Raw genomic sequence first — 13,509 nt, 5'->3', positions numbered from 1 at the left:
GGCAAAAACTGGGATGTGTAGGGAAACAGAAAAGGGTTAATAGTATAACAAGTATATGCGGCGTACCCACAATGAATAAACATTATCATCAACATAACATAGTGTCAGGGCTGGGCTTAGACCTTCCTTCTCTGGAGCTGGCTGCTCAGCTCTCGGTTAATTGCTAGCTCCTATCTCTCCACAGTGACTCACCTATATAATTTAATAAATTAAAGGATCACTAAAGGAAAAAAAAAATTGGGCTAAAATGCACTGCAGTATCGTATAAAGTTTTAATAGTTTATTGATTTAGTTTTTAAAATAGTGACAAGGGATTAAATCCCTTCATATCTCTTACCTTCTGCTATCTACTTTTGTTTCTGCATTTGATTTCCTCTTTCTCGACGCTCGTTCATGAGAGCGACGTCGCCGTCATGCTGGGAACTGCATTTTCCAGAATCCTTTGCGCATCGCGCATGCGCAGTTAAAAAAAAGTGGGACGAGCGCGATGTATTACAATTTAAATAACCCGCCCACTATACCTCCCACTATACCGCCCAATGATGAATAATCAAGCTATTCAACCCACCCACACAGCCAGCCAGAGACAGCGATACACTGCACAAGACAGCACCAACAAGAAAAAAATATATATAATGGTAAGATTTACTCTAAATTTATTATCAGCAACTGGAGCATTTTTAAATTAAATTTAATGATAAATGTAATATTATTTAATACTAAAAAATATGGGCATTGATTAAAAAAAAATGAATAAATATAATTAATTACTACATAAATAATTGATATATGTACTACATTTTATTTTATTCTTGTTTAATAATGGCATAGTTGATATTAAATACAATATATAATAAGATAAATTGGGCAGTGGTTTCCTAAAACGAAACTCTTTGAAAGAGAGGGGGTGCTGGGGTGTTACAGACACACCCAGTAACTCACATGTCCAGACGCAGAGATGTAGTCTACAGAGGAGGGAGCGAGCACGTTACTCCCCACAGCAGGAATCCTCGCTCTGTGTGTCTTTTCTCAAACAGACAACCAGGAAGTGGGGAGAACAGACAAGCCATAGATCAACATCTGAGCAAAAACGAACAATGAGGACATGAATCCAGGCCTGCACTAAGGTAAAGAAAGCTATTTAGCTAAAAAATGTTTTTTCCTTTAGTGACCCTTTAAGTTAATGTCTAGCCATAGGGGATATGGACAAGAGCCCGCACTCCAGTAATTTGAAAAAAGACGGTGCCCTTTATTGGGTACAGGAAAAAATGCACTACAGGTATCAGCACACAGTGGGATAACAGCTGACGCGTTTCGCATTGAGTGTCAATGCTTAATCATAGCTATCATTAGCTATGATTAAGCATTGACACTCAATGCGAAACGCGTCAGCTGTTTTATCCCACTGTGTGCTGATACCTGTAGTGCATTTTTTCCTGTACCCAATAATGGGCACGACTTTTTTCAAATTACTGGAGTGCGGCGTCCCATATCCTTATTGTTTTTGCACATCCTGTGCATTGCCAGCACCCATCTGCTTCTGAGTGGACATCAATTACCCTAGTGAGCTCACCTGGAGCGGCAGCTCTCTTACCTAATGTCTAGCCATATATGTAATTTAATTACACCTGGCATAGAGGACTATGGGATGTAGTTGTCCGTTTTTACCTCATCCCCTTATTCTTACTTATGCACCCCCGATTTTATATTGGTGTGGTAATTTTACATAGAGATATACTGCCAGTCTCTTGCTGCACCTTTCCATTAATATTTGCATCAGTGGGGCTAATGGCTCCATATAATATGATTAATGTAGCCTCTATAAATCGATGTTACTAAGAGCTTACAGGTTTGACTTCAAGTTGATGGCCGCTATTGGTTGGTATGCTTGATAACCAATACAATGGCCACGCTATAGGACATATGGCGGACTTCAACAAAATGGCCACGAGTATACTTCTGGGCTACATATATATAAACACAAACGCACGACCAATCAGGGTTCCCAGATGAAGACACGTGACTGTGTCGTAACACGTAGCGATTGGCCGTGGGCAGATGTGCACCTGGAGTGACATAAGAAGGCGCTGAGGACGCCGCTGTTCATTTGTATTATTGCACTCGCTTTTAATCTTTGATGTAAGAGCATTGTATGAGTGAGTGAAAAATGTATATAGCGCTACACATGCGAACTGAATTGCCTCTGGGCGCTTGTTTGAGCACTTCTCCTTGAGCTCAGAAGAGGTGGGTTTTGATCTTTCTCCTAAAGGCCAAGTGGTTCTCCTCCAAACGAATGGAGGTTGGCAAAGTGTTCCAAAGTCAAGGGCCTTGGACAGCAAATCTTCTTTCTCCTTTGGACTTGTATCTGGTTTTGGGGATTTGGAGTAAATTTTGGTTGGAGGATTGCAGAGCGCGATTGGGGTTGTAGGCTTTTATTTTGTCGCATAGGTATTGGGGGGCATTTCCCCAAATACATTTATGCGTTAGACAGAGTGCTTTGAAAGTGATTCTGTCTTTCACTGGTAGCCAGTGAAGGCTTCTCAGTGAAGGGGAGATTGATTCCCATGTTTTTTTCCCAATCACCAGACGCGCGGCCGTGTTCTGAACGGCCTGCAGGCGCGTGATTTGGTACTTTGGGAGTCCGAGATAGAGGGCATTTGCATAGTCCAGCCTGGAGTTAACAATTGTTCCCACCACGACTGCTATGTCTTCTTTAGGAATAAATGGGATTAGTCTGCGTAATAAGCGTAGCAGATGGTGTGATCCGCTGACTACTGATTGATTGATTGATTTTTGAGCTTAATTAGGCGCCAAATGCCCACTGTGAAGTGAGCGTCTAAGCGCCGCTGGTGAGATGTAACTTTGAATCAATCCGTGGTGAAGAAGAGAGAGAAAAGAGAAGAGAGGGCGGTGAAAGGAAAGGGTATCCAGCCCTTAGGGGAGCAAGAGGAAAGAGCCGTGAAGTGTATGAGAAAAAATATAAAAGAAAAAAGGAACAGTGGGGATACTAGAGGAGGGGTAGAAGACATCATAGTTATTAGAGAGGCAAGTGGCCCCTTCAATGAGGGGGCGGACTGTGAGAGGGAAAAGAATATAAACTTATCCATAGGCCTGGATGAACAGTTCCGTCTTTAGTTTTTTTCTGAAGAGGAGCAGGTTAGGTGTCATCTTAAGTTCCAAGGAGAGGGCATTCCATAGCATGGCACCCCTACTCTGGAGTCGTTTGCCTCCCATGGAAGAGGGACCCTATTTGTGCATCCATTGTCATGTGGGTGTCAAAGAAGACCCCAAGACTTTTGACTTTGGTGCTAGGGGTGATGATTTTTCCTAGAATGGGCGGAGGTGTCCAGGTTGTTGCCAGTTGATTCTTCCGATTGGCGTGAAACAGGAGAAGTTCTGTTTTTGAGCCGTTGAGTTTAAGATAACTTTTTGTCATCCAGTTCTCTATCAAAGAGAGACATTTCTCTAGATTGAGATGGTGATCCTTTTTTTTGCAGATACGAAAATACAATTGTGTGTCATCCGCATAGGAATGGTAGAGCAGCTTTTGGATGCTGATAATTTCAAAAAGAGGGCGAAGATAGATATATAACAGCACCGGCGACAGAGGTGATCCTTGAGGGACTCCGCATGACATTGTGCGTTTTTCAGAAGTGAATGGTCCCAGTTTCACTACTTGTGATCGGTTTTCCAAAAAGGAGGAGAACCAGGGTAAGTCACATACCGCTATCTTGGCTACTTCAGCTAGCCGAATAAGCAATAGTTTGTGGTCAACCGTATCAAAAGCTGCGCTAAGGTCCAACAGTACTAGAAGACAAGGTTCTCCTTCGTCTGTGGCCTCAAGAGCATCATCCCATATTTTGAGCAATGCTGTTTCCGTCCCGTACCCTGGACGGAAACCCGATTGATAAGGATCGAGCAAATTATGGGTGTCTAAATGCTGTTGCAGCTGTTGTACCACCACTTTCTCCATTACCTTGGAGAAAACGTTCAGGCCTGTTATGGGATGACGATGTTCAGGGTCTTTGGGGTCAAGGGTGGGTTTCTTTAAGATGGGTTTGAGTATCCCTTGTTTCAACAGGGAGGGCACTATGCCTTCCCTGAATGACTGGTTAATCAGCTGCTTGATGGGTGGTGCCAAAATATCGGCATATTCCTTCAGCAGTTTGGTGGGGATAATATCGTTAGGCGCTGTGCTATTTCGCAGAGTGCAGATAATATTTTTAGTGGCATCCAGGGAGACGGGTTTTAGAGTAAACATTGTTACTTGGGCCTGATTCCTGTGGTGATTGGGCTGGGGACTGCTGAGGGGGTTGAGGGGGATATTGTTTTGCAGAATGCTTACACGGATCCTTTCAATTTTGTTCACGAAATGGTCCGATAATTCATTGCAAAATTATTGGGTATCAGAATTGGGGGCTTCAAGACAGGCTGGGTTCATGGTCTGACTAACCAACTTGAAGAGTTCGCGAAGACGGTTTAGGGCATTGGTGATGATCTTGGAGAAATGATTTTTTTTAGCTCGGAAAATTTCTTTGTGGTATTTCTTTGTTGTTTCGTTGTAGATGGCGCGGTTTTCGTCTGTAGTGCTTCTTTTCCAAGCTGCTTAAGGGACAATAGCTGGTCGTTAAACCTGCTGGAGTTGTATTTACGGATAATTTTTTTTCGTTTAGGCGCTACCAAGTCGGCTGACTGCAGTAGAGCTGTGTTTCAGTGGCTGATTGGTGTGAAGGGATCGTTTTTATTTTATTTCCTAGTATTGTTTTGAAGAGCTCCGAATGGAGCTTTTTCTGAGATCTGGTCCAGTGCATTGTCACTGGTTTGGGAGTTTTTGTTAAAGGGGTATTTTTGGTAATCATAAATTTGATTACATGGTGGTCTGTCCATGGTAACAACTCATTTTCCAGAATTTTTACTTCCAGATTTTGTCTGAAAATAAGATCGAGGGTGTGCCCAGAAGCATGTGTGGGCCCACATACTAGTTGCTGCAGACCTAGTCCTTCCAAGTGGTCAATGCAGGCGACGGCCTCGGGATCCTGTGAGGAGTTGGCCCAAAGGTTGAGATCCCCAAGCAGCAAAAAATGTTTGCTGTTTAGTGTATAAGTGGACAGAAATTCTGTCAAAGATGTGAGAAGCTGCGATTTTGGACCCGGTGGTCTATAGCAGAGTAGGATATGGACGGTCTCCTGTGGATTTGTTTGAAGTTGTAGGGAGAGGGTTTCCATGAATGGAAGTGTGTTCTGAAGGACTGGTTTAGTGATCGAGAGGGAACTCTTATGGAACACTGCCAGGCCTCCTCCTCTTTGTCCTATTCTGTTTTCTGTTATTATGCGATAGTTCTCTGGCACCAGTTCGTCGAGAATGGTGTTACAGTCAGCTGTGAGCCAGCTTTCTGTAATAAAGAGACAGTCTAAATCGCATTGTAGGATGAGATCATGAATTTCTTTTCAATGTCTTACTGCTGATCTTGTATTGACCAGAGCGCATGATGTGGGCTTTGGTTTGGCTAGGCAGGTGTAGTGTTTGACTGTCGATCGTCGATCGATTCTCCACAGGTGTTCAGTCCTTAAGACTTTTTTGGTGTTGGCCGGCAATTTTGAGACCAATGGCTTTAGTCCCCAAATAGTTGCTGGCGAGTACCTCAGTTTTGTCATAGTCACTGACACACTGGGGGCAGAATGCCTATAAGGGGGGGGGGCTTTGCAGTAGTGCTGGGAGTGATGATTCACAGAATCCCAGCTCCCTGATTTTTTTTTGTATAATTTTGTATACTTTAATAAACGTTCCCCAACTTACAATACTACACTGATTGGAGCCATAATAGGGACAGATTGAGGAGGTGTTTTGGAGTAAGCTGGCATACTATGTAGCCCCCCCTTACTTTCAGTATGGGCACTACGCTAAACTTAGTGGGGAATGGGAGAGTTACCTTGCTCCCATTCAGTATTTGTTTACATTTTGGGACTTCTATCATTCCAGAAACGTCCACTGGGTCAGTCTGTGGTCCAGGTATGCAATGTCATCCCTGGCCAGCAGTTGGCACCAGAGGGGTTCTGGCAGAGTAAGTTTCTCCAGCAGCCAATCAGAGGGTTTTTTATCCTCGCTGGGCATGCTGGAGAGGAGTATATCTGTGACAGGTGTCATGTGTTCTTAAATCTTCGCGGGGTCCCCGTTCCAGGCGCGGCATCCACCTTCAGGGTGCGTGCATCCATGGACCCCGCCGGCGTGGCCCACCTGGCCATAATTGCAACTACTTGGAACCTCATCCGGAGGTACAAGGGGACCCCAGTGACTTACTGGGTTCCCGGTCCTTTTGAAAGGATGCCAGGCTGGGTGACGTTGGATTGGGGAGTCGGTTTGAGGAGGACCCGGAGGCAGGTCGTCCAACAGAGCCTGAACAAACCAATTGGGGATCCGGTGACCAGAGTACTGACAGGTATGTTTGCTGTCATCTGGTGACCAATGCAGAAATCTACTGGGAGGATTCGCTCCATCTACCTATATAGCTCAGTTGTTGTAATTGGCCTGTGGCAGAGGCCCTAGAGACGGGTCTGTGAGAGAGGCCTGTTCCTCCCAGAAATCCTAAGTGACGTCTCGGCTGCCAGGCCTACAAAGGGGGGTCTGTCCGGGGGCACTTTACCCACTCAGTTGGAGTGGCGACGAGTTACAAATTGGTAATATCAGGGCTTTTTTTCAGGGGGAACTTAGGGGAACTCAGTTCCACCACCTCTGGCTCAGACCCTTTGGTGCCTGCTCACCACAATCACTTGTAAACACAGAAGTCTGTTTTTTGTGTTTACAAGTGACAGCTCTGCACTCTGTGTGTAACCCCCTGAACTCTGCATTATGTATGTAATGCAATCTTGGTATTTAATGCCCCTTTAAGACCCTTCTACTGTGTAAAATCTGAACAGGGTCATGGTTGAGTTCCTGCACCTATTTTCTGAGACAAAAAGCTCTGGGTACTATACAGAGCAGTACTGACTGCTCGATTTAATATCCAGGCCTGATACTGCAAGGTTCTTCCTCTCTCTCTATTCATCAACTTTGTCTTTCCCAATTGATGTTGATGTTGGCTGTGTTGGCCTGGAAAATAAAGCATTGAAAAAAAGCATTGAAAACGCACACCCCGTGCGTCCCCTGGGTAACTATTTGGAAGCCGATTACAGCCCTCAGGCTGATGAGCACTTTCAAAGCCAACCAGCTGCCGGCGCTCACCAGGGGGCCGGCCATCTGAATAGTGGGCGGCAGCAACAATACAAAGATTCATGCATTCAATGCATGAATCTATGTATTATATTTCAGTGGCGGTGCAGGAGAGAGGGGGCGCTATGGATGCACCACCACTGGTTGTAGACGCACTTTCTTGAGGTTTCATCCGCAAATCCTCGTCTCCTGCTGGTGCTGGTTTCGTCTTTGTGAAAAAGAAGAGTGGTAAACTGAGACCTTGTATTGATTACAGGGGTCTCAATCGTTTCATGATTCTTAGCAAGGTTTAACAGTGTTGTAAGTTTCCATATGCTTTAAACCGTGCAAATATATTCACTTTTTTTTTATCAGTGGCAGGTGTGTGTCTATTCTTTTTGGTGATAATCCACAGCCAGGATAAAGGTATTTACCGCATGTGTCCTTAAATGTGCTTGCAGTAATTTTAACCAGGTGTGTCAGAGGGGCTGAGGTCATTCTTGGAGGTGAGGCGGAGATCAGAGAATCCAAATTCACCAAGCGACTTCTTCGGGGGTGGTGCTAAATGCTACAGGTTAAATTCCTGGGTTATGCAATTTCCACTGCTGATGTAGTCGCCTTTGTAGCTGCTTGTTCTGTGTGTGCTCAGAGTAATGCCGCGTACAGACGGTCGTTTTTTGTGATGAAAAAAAAACAACGTTTTTGAAAACGTCATTTAAAATTACCGTGTGTGGGGAAAACGTTGTTTTATGTCTTCTGAAAGGATAGTGTGTGGGCAAAACAACGTTTTTAAACCCGCGCATGCTCAGAAGCAATTTATGAAGCGAGCTTGAATGGAACAGAGTGCCGCCGTATGTGCTGAACGTAACCGCGCTTTACTAGAGCATTTTGAAAAAACGATGGTGTGTATGCTTCATCGTTTTTGAAAATGAAGTTTGAAAAACGTCGTTTTGTTTCATGATTTAAAACTTCGTTTTATTTTATCACAAAAAACGACCGTCTGTACGCGGCATAAGACTCCACGACACCTTCCAGTGGGTCGCCTACAACCCATACCCAATGGAGAGAGGCCTTTGACCCACCTGGATTTTATTTTCTGTCTAATAAAATTGAGCCTTTAATTTCCTGTGCTCTCTTTCTCTACTGTACAGAATCCCAAAAAGTGTTACAGTATAAGCCCTGCTCTGTTCTTTCTTTTAGCTGCAGAACACCTCTTCATTGTGTTATGGAGAGCAAGAGAGTGTGGGGAGAGTTCTGTAAATCAGTCGAAGAGAAATGGGTCCCTTAAAAAGTACTCCTGTCTGGCCTTTAACAGGGATAACTCTGTCTGAAGCTGAACCATCCCCCCTGTTAATTTCTGGATGGTAATCTCCCATGGAGCGGTTTGTTGGGTTGCAGGTAGATCTATCATTTTCATGTCTACAATGGACATGGGTACATCCATACCTGTATGTTGGAGACTCTATGACCATTTCTAACAATTTATTGAACTTAATATTGGTGTTGCACCCATCTTTCTCTTGCAAGGTTTCTCTAAACTTGTCAGACAGCAGGTCACCTACAAATTGTTCCTTCAGCTATATGTCCTCCTGAGTCCCTTATGGCAGATCTCTGCAGCATATGTCTTGTAGTTCCAGTGAATATTGTAGAATATATTCTTCTGCTCTCTGCTTTCTGCTAATAAAGTAAGACCTATGGTAAACTAATACTACTGCTTGGCTGTATGCTAATTCTAAGCGGTTAACTAGCTTGTCAATGGAATCCTGATCTTCAGTTGGGAGGTGCAGGATTAACCTTCCAACTTCCCCCTCTAAAGCGTAAATGGCTAGTTTTGCCTGCTGAGTGGGCAGGATCCCATATGATCAGATCAGAGCTTGCAATTTCCTGATTGATTTATCAAAGTCCTGACCTAAGCTTGTGTACTTGGATAGATGTTGTAGCAGGTATCTGACCAGGAATAACGGGATCATTATTGCAGGGGCGTTAACTGGCCGGCTTTCACCCAGAACATCACTACCAAACAATATTATTATACCACTCCAATCCCAAAATTCCGAAATGGCCAATCCTGTTAGGTGACGCAAAGTGTAACTGGATGTGTAAGTTTACTAAATAGTTGCAAAGTGGGATTAACAATTTCAGGACATATACTGTACAGAACAATTTTTTTTCAGATGATGACGCTCTGAACACAGGAGCTGCTCAAAGAAATGCATGCAGCTCATTTAGGGCACTAGGTGGCAATATGGTATGCTCTCTCCAGGGCTCTATAGTAAGAGGGTCTGGGGAAAAAATACTACTTCAATAAGTGGTACTGTACATAAACAGTTACTTGCACGTATCCTCCCAGGCAAGGTCTCTTACAGTGAAATCCAGGCTAGGTCTGGTAACACAGGTGAAAAGCTGGAGGGATCTTGGGGCTGGTGACACAGGCAAGCAACTGGAGAGGTCTTGAGTCTGGTAACACAGGTGAGTTTCTGGAGATGCAGGGCCACCCCACTGTAAGCGTAGTACTCTGATACCAATTAGAGAAATGCTCTGCACAGTGTGTGGGTTTCTGTGGAAGTCTTGTGCTATTGGGCCTGTGCCTGGCTCCCCATATGCAGGGACTTAAAGTGAAGAACCATAAACCTGGCTGAAGATCATATGCCCAGCCATCTCTGTCCCATCAGAGGCAGTCTCTCTGAGCTGTTGAGGGAGGGAAGCAGACAAACGTATATTTCCTGAGTGAGTCCAGATGAACAGGACTTTGTAGGAGCCCAGGGGATTGTGGGGAAAGGAGTTAAAGAAGCCCTGTGCCTGAGCATGGTAAGTAAAGGGGCATTTTGTGAAAATTCACTTTAAATATCCCATCATGGGAAAGGAAATCTTGTCAACTCTTGCATAACTCAAATGGATAATTTGTTACATTACACAATTTACTGTGTGAACATCAGAAACATAATCTCACTGAATTTCTGGCAGAGTCAATAGGTATTTTTCTGTACTTGCAGACAAAACATTTGGGAACTGATTGTATTGCAGAGATGTACTGTTTTTTTTTCTTTAAGGGGTGGGGGGGGGGGGATTCACATACATTTTAAAATGTTGCAGCAAATATTAAATTGTACTGCTGATTTTTTTTAATCATTATTTTTATCTAGTTGTTCACTAATTTTGTTTCTTGTAATACCTAGGACTTGCACTGTATGCTTTCCTACTGACAGATTTTTGGAGAAAGCTAGGCTGGGTAGTTTTTTTATAAATGCATTTAAAATGTACAAATTATTTGCCTGGCTGTCACACAAGAAGTCAGGCTTGATAAATCATTCCATATATTATGAAAGGTTTATACTTTACCTCTAAAAGAGCTTTAAAGACATTGTCATGCGGCACAATAGCAAATAAATTACTCCCCAGACAGATAATCAATGCCACGTGACTTGTGCTGAAATAGGAAAGCTTCTATTACAGTGCACATACTGCCGAGCATTACATGAGATTCTCATCTGCTAGATGTTAATGAGTCAAGTGTTTTTCCATGTTACAAAACAAGAACATATAAGAAAATTATATTGACATATTACTGATTTTGCAACCACTATGCATTTTCAGTTTGAAAACACAAGGGTGCCCCAGAGCACTCAGACAATTGTTCAGGCAGGGGGATGGATGAAAGGCCCATAAAGGAAGTTGCTCTGTACGTGTCCTGTATTTTATAAAAAAAAATTAGTGCTTCACGGTGCATGGTAACTAATTTAATGCTTATTTGATAACACTTGGCTATCAAATCGGTCAAGCAGGTTTACTTAATTTGTCTGTCTGTCCATCCATATTCTCTCTTCAAAGCTTGTGGCCCTAGTGGATCTCCCATCAAAGTGAGCTAAAAATTGTTGTTCATAATATACACAGTCTGTCCATAATGAGATAATACACAAAGTGCATTTATAATAATATAATATACATAGTCTGTCCATAACGATATGTAGAGGTACTCCCGTAAGGACTGCTGAGCACGGTGGTTCATCCATCACCCTGCCCAGCCATGCAAACAGTTCTCATTCACGCTCAAGCCGAAAACCAGTCCTTGAACTTTGTTTTTGTATTTTTATTGAGGGGATTTAACTTGGACATGCCCAACTGATTACAGATAAGGTATATGGGACCAACAATATACACCTCCGATATATACAACCTCTTTACTTCCAGCTCTAGCACAACTCTTGAACTCACTCTCCAGCACTTTACTTTATTCTTGATCTCATGCTTCAGGACCATCTAGCACTGATAGATAACATAGAAAAATTGTCAGGAACTCCAACCCATAGGAAAAATTTATTGGCACATTTGGAAAAACAAAAAAACAAGCATGTTTCGGCTGGAGAGCCTTGGTTACAGTAGTAATAAAGGTTTGTCGTATGTCTCAAAACATTTCAAACATATTCACAATGGCAATGTTAGTTCTTTTCAATTTAGTGGCTTAGAGTGTGTTAAAGGTTCCCGGAGGGGTGGTGATGTCCACCGCAAACCGCTTGAACAAGAGGTGTGGTGTATTTTCAACTTTCAAACTAGAATTCCTACTTGTATGAACTATAGGTATGACGTAGACCCTTTTTAAAAAAAAAAAAAAGCAATACAACGCTTGCTCTATAATATGCAATAAATGTATGGCCTACACACACATTATACACAACTTATTATTTCTGCCAGTCGGACTATACTAGTATGCAAGCGGCTTATGATAGTTCATGCATAGCTATTTAAGATATTAATCTGCTGAACTACAATCATGTAAATATGCAATAACTATACACATGTATCAGTTTACTATGTGGTTATGTATGGATAGGTAAATATCTCAAGCCAGTACTACTGTATATTGTTCTCTTCTCTTCTCTCCCCCCTCCCCCCCCCCCCCAACTTCCTCCTATTCCCTTTTCTTATTCTCTCCCTTTGCCTTTTTTTCTTTGTCCCCTAGTGTTCCTTTTTCCTGTTTTCCCTTTCCATATTATATATTTTTCCTCTTTGTCTCCCTTTATTTCTTTTTTCCTATCTCACTTTTGCTATGAGTATTTCACATCTAGTGTTTAATTACTTTTCTGTCTGCTTATTGCATAGGTCATTAGCCATTAGCATGTCAATCTCCTTAGGTTTCTTCATAGTGGTATACTCCCCCACCAACCCAAAAACTCTTCAAATTTGCTTGATTAGCATTGCTGATATATTATATATAAAATGTGTTTCTCTGTAATTTCTATACAGTGACCAAGGCTCTCCAGCCGAAACGTGTCTGCTTTTTTGTTTTCCTACATGTGCCTATAAATTATTCTTATAGATTGGAGTTGCCGGCTATTTTTTTATTTTGTCTACATATTTGGGTGTTGTTTGGAGGACACCGCAGCCTGAGCACCCACCTGTGGACTCCGCCCTGCCTGTTGGTATTCCCCTGTTTAGAGCACTGCACCTTTCTGTTTTTATATAGCACTGATAAATAGGTCTGACACTTACTCAGCCAGGCCTAAAGCAGATGCCCTTTACAGTCAAGGACTACAGGCTCCAATGGTGCAGCAAAAGGTAGGTAGTCCCAGTGCTAGCTGTCCACGTGGCTACTGAGCCCAGTACCACATCTTCAGGCCCTGACAGCCCTCCTGGCTGCAGCTGCCCCTTTCTCCACTGCCCATGACATCACAGTCCAGTCCACTGGCTATGCACCGATCCCAGATTGCAATCTCCCAGCCCTCTTAGGCGTGCCTCTCAGACTTCCCGACTGTATGACACTCACCAGCCCTCCTGGCTGAGACTTGTAGCAGTGCTCTCCTGCTGCCCTCTCCTTGCTCCCATGCCTCCTGTCCAGGATCCCTCCACATGTTCTCAGAGGATCCCGTCCACACCCAAGCCCAGGCCCAAGGTCACCCCCCCCCCCCAGACTGGGGAACTCTTTCCAAGGCCATGACAGCCTAGCACTCCATCTACAGCTTCCACCCCAAACAACTCCTCCATGGTTATCTAAGGGAGCCTTTCTCCTGCCAATCCAAGTTGGGGATTGGTTAGGGCTCCTCAGAATACCCCAGGCAGCTCCACCTTTCCTCTCCTCCTTCCCTTCCAGAAAACACTAGAACATTCTGGAAAGAAGTGGGAGGTCTTGGTGATGCTGCCTGTGATTTGCCAGCTTTGCCTGAGTCACTCAACCCTGACCCAGAAGAAAAACACACAGGCTCGACTGCCAGCCAAGCCTGACAATTTACCTACCCCAGCAAATACACAATGTACAAAACTGTGTCCATAATGGCATATTAAACAAAAAAATTTAAATAAATAAACAAATAAATATGATATTTTATACAC

This window comes from Rana temporaria, chromosome 5, assembly GCF_905171775.1.
Source record: "Rana temporaria chromosome 5, aRanTem1.1, whole genome shotgun sequence".
Classification (NCBI taxonomy): domain Eukaryota; kingdom Metazoa; phylum Chordata; class Amphibia; order Anura; family Ranidae; genus Rana; species Rana temporaria.
This window is presented reverse-complemented; position numbering follows the sequence as displayed.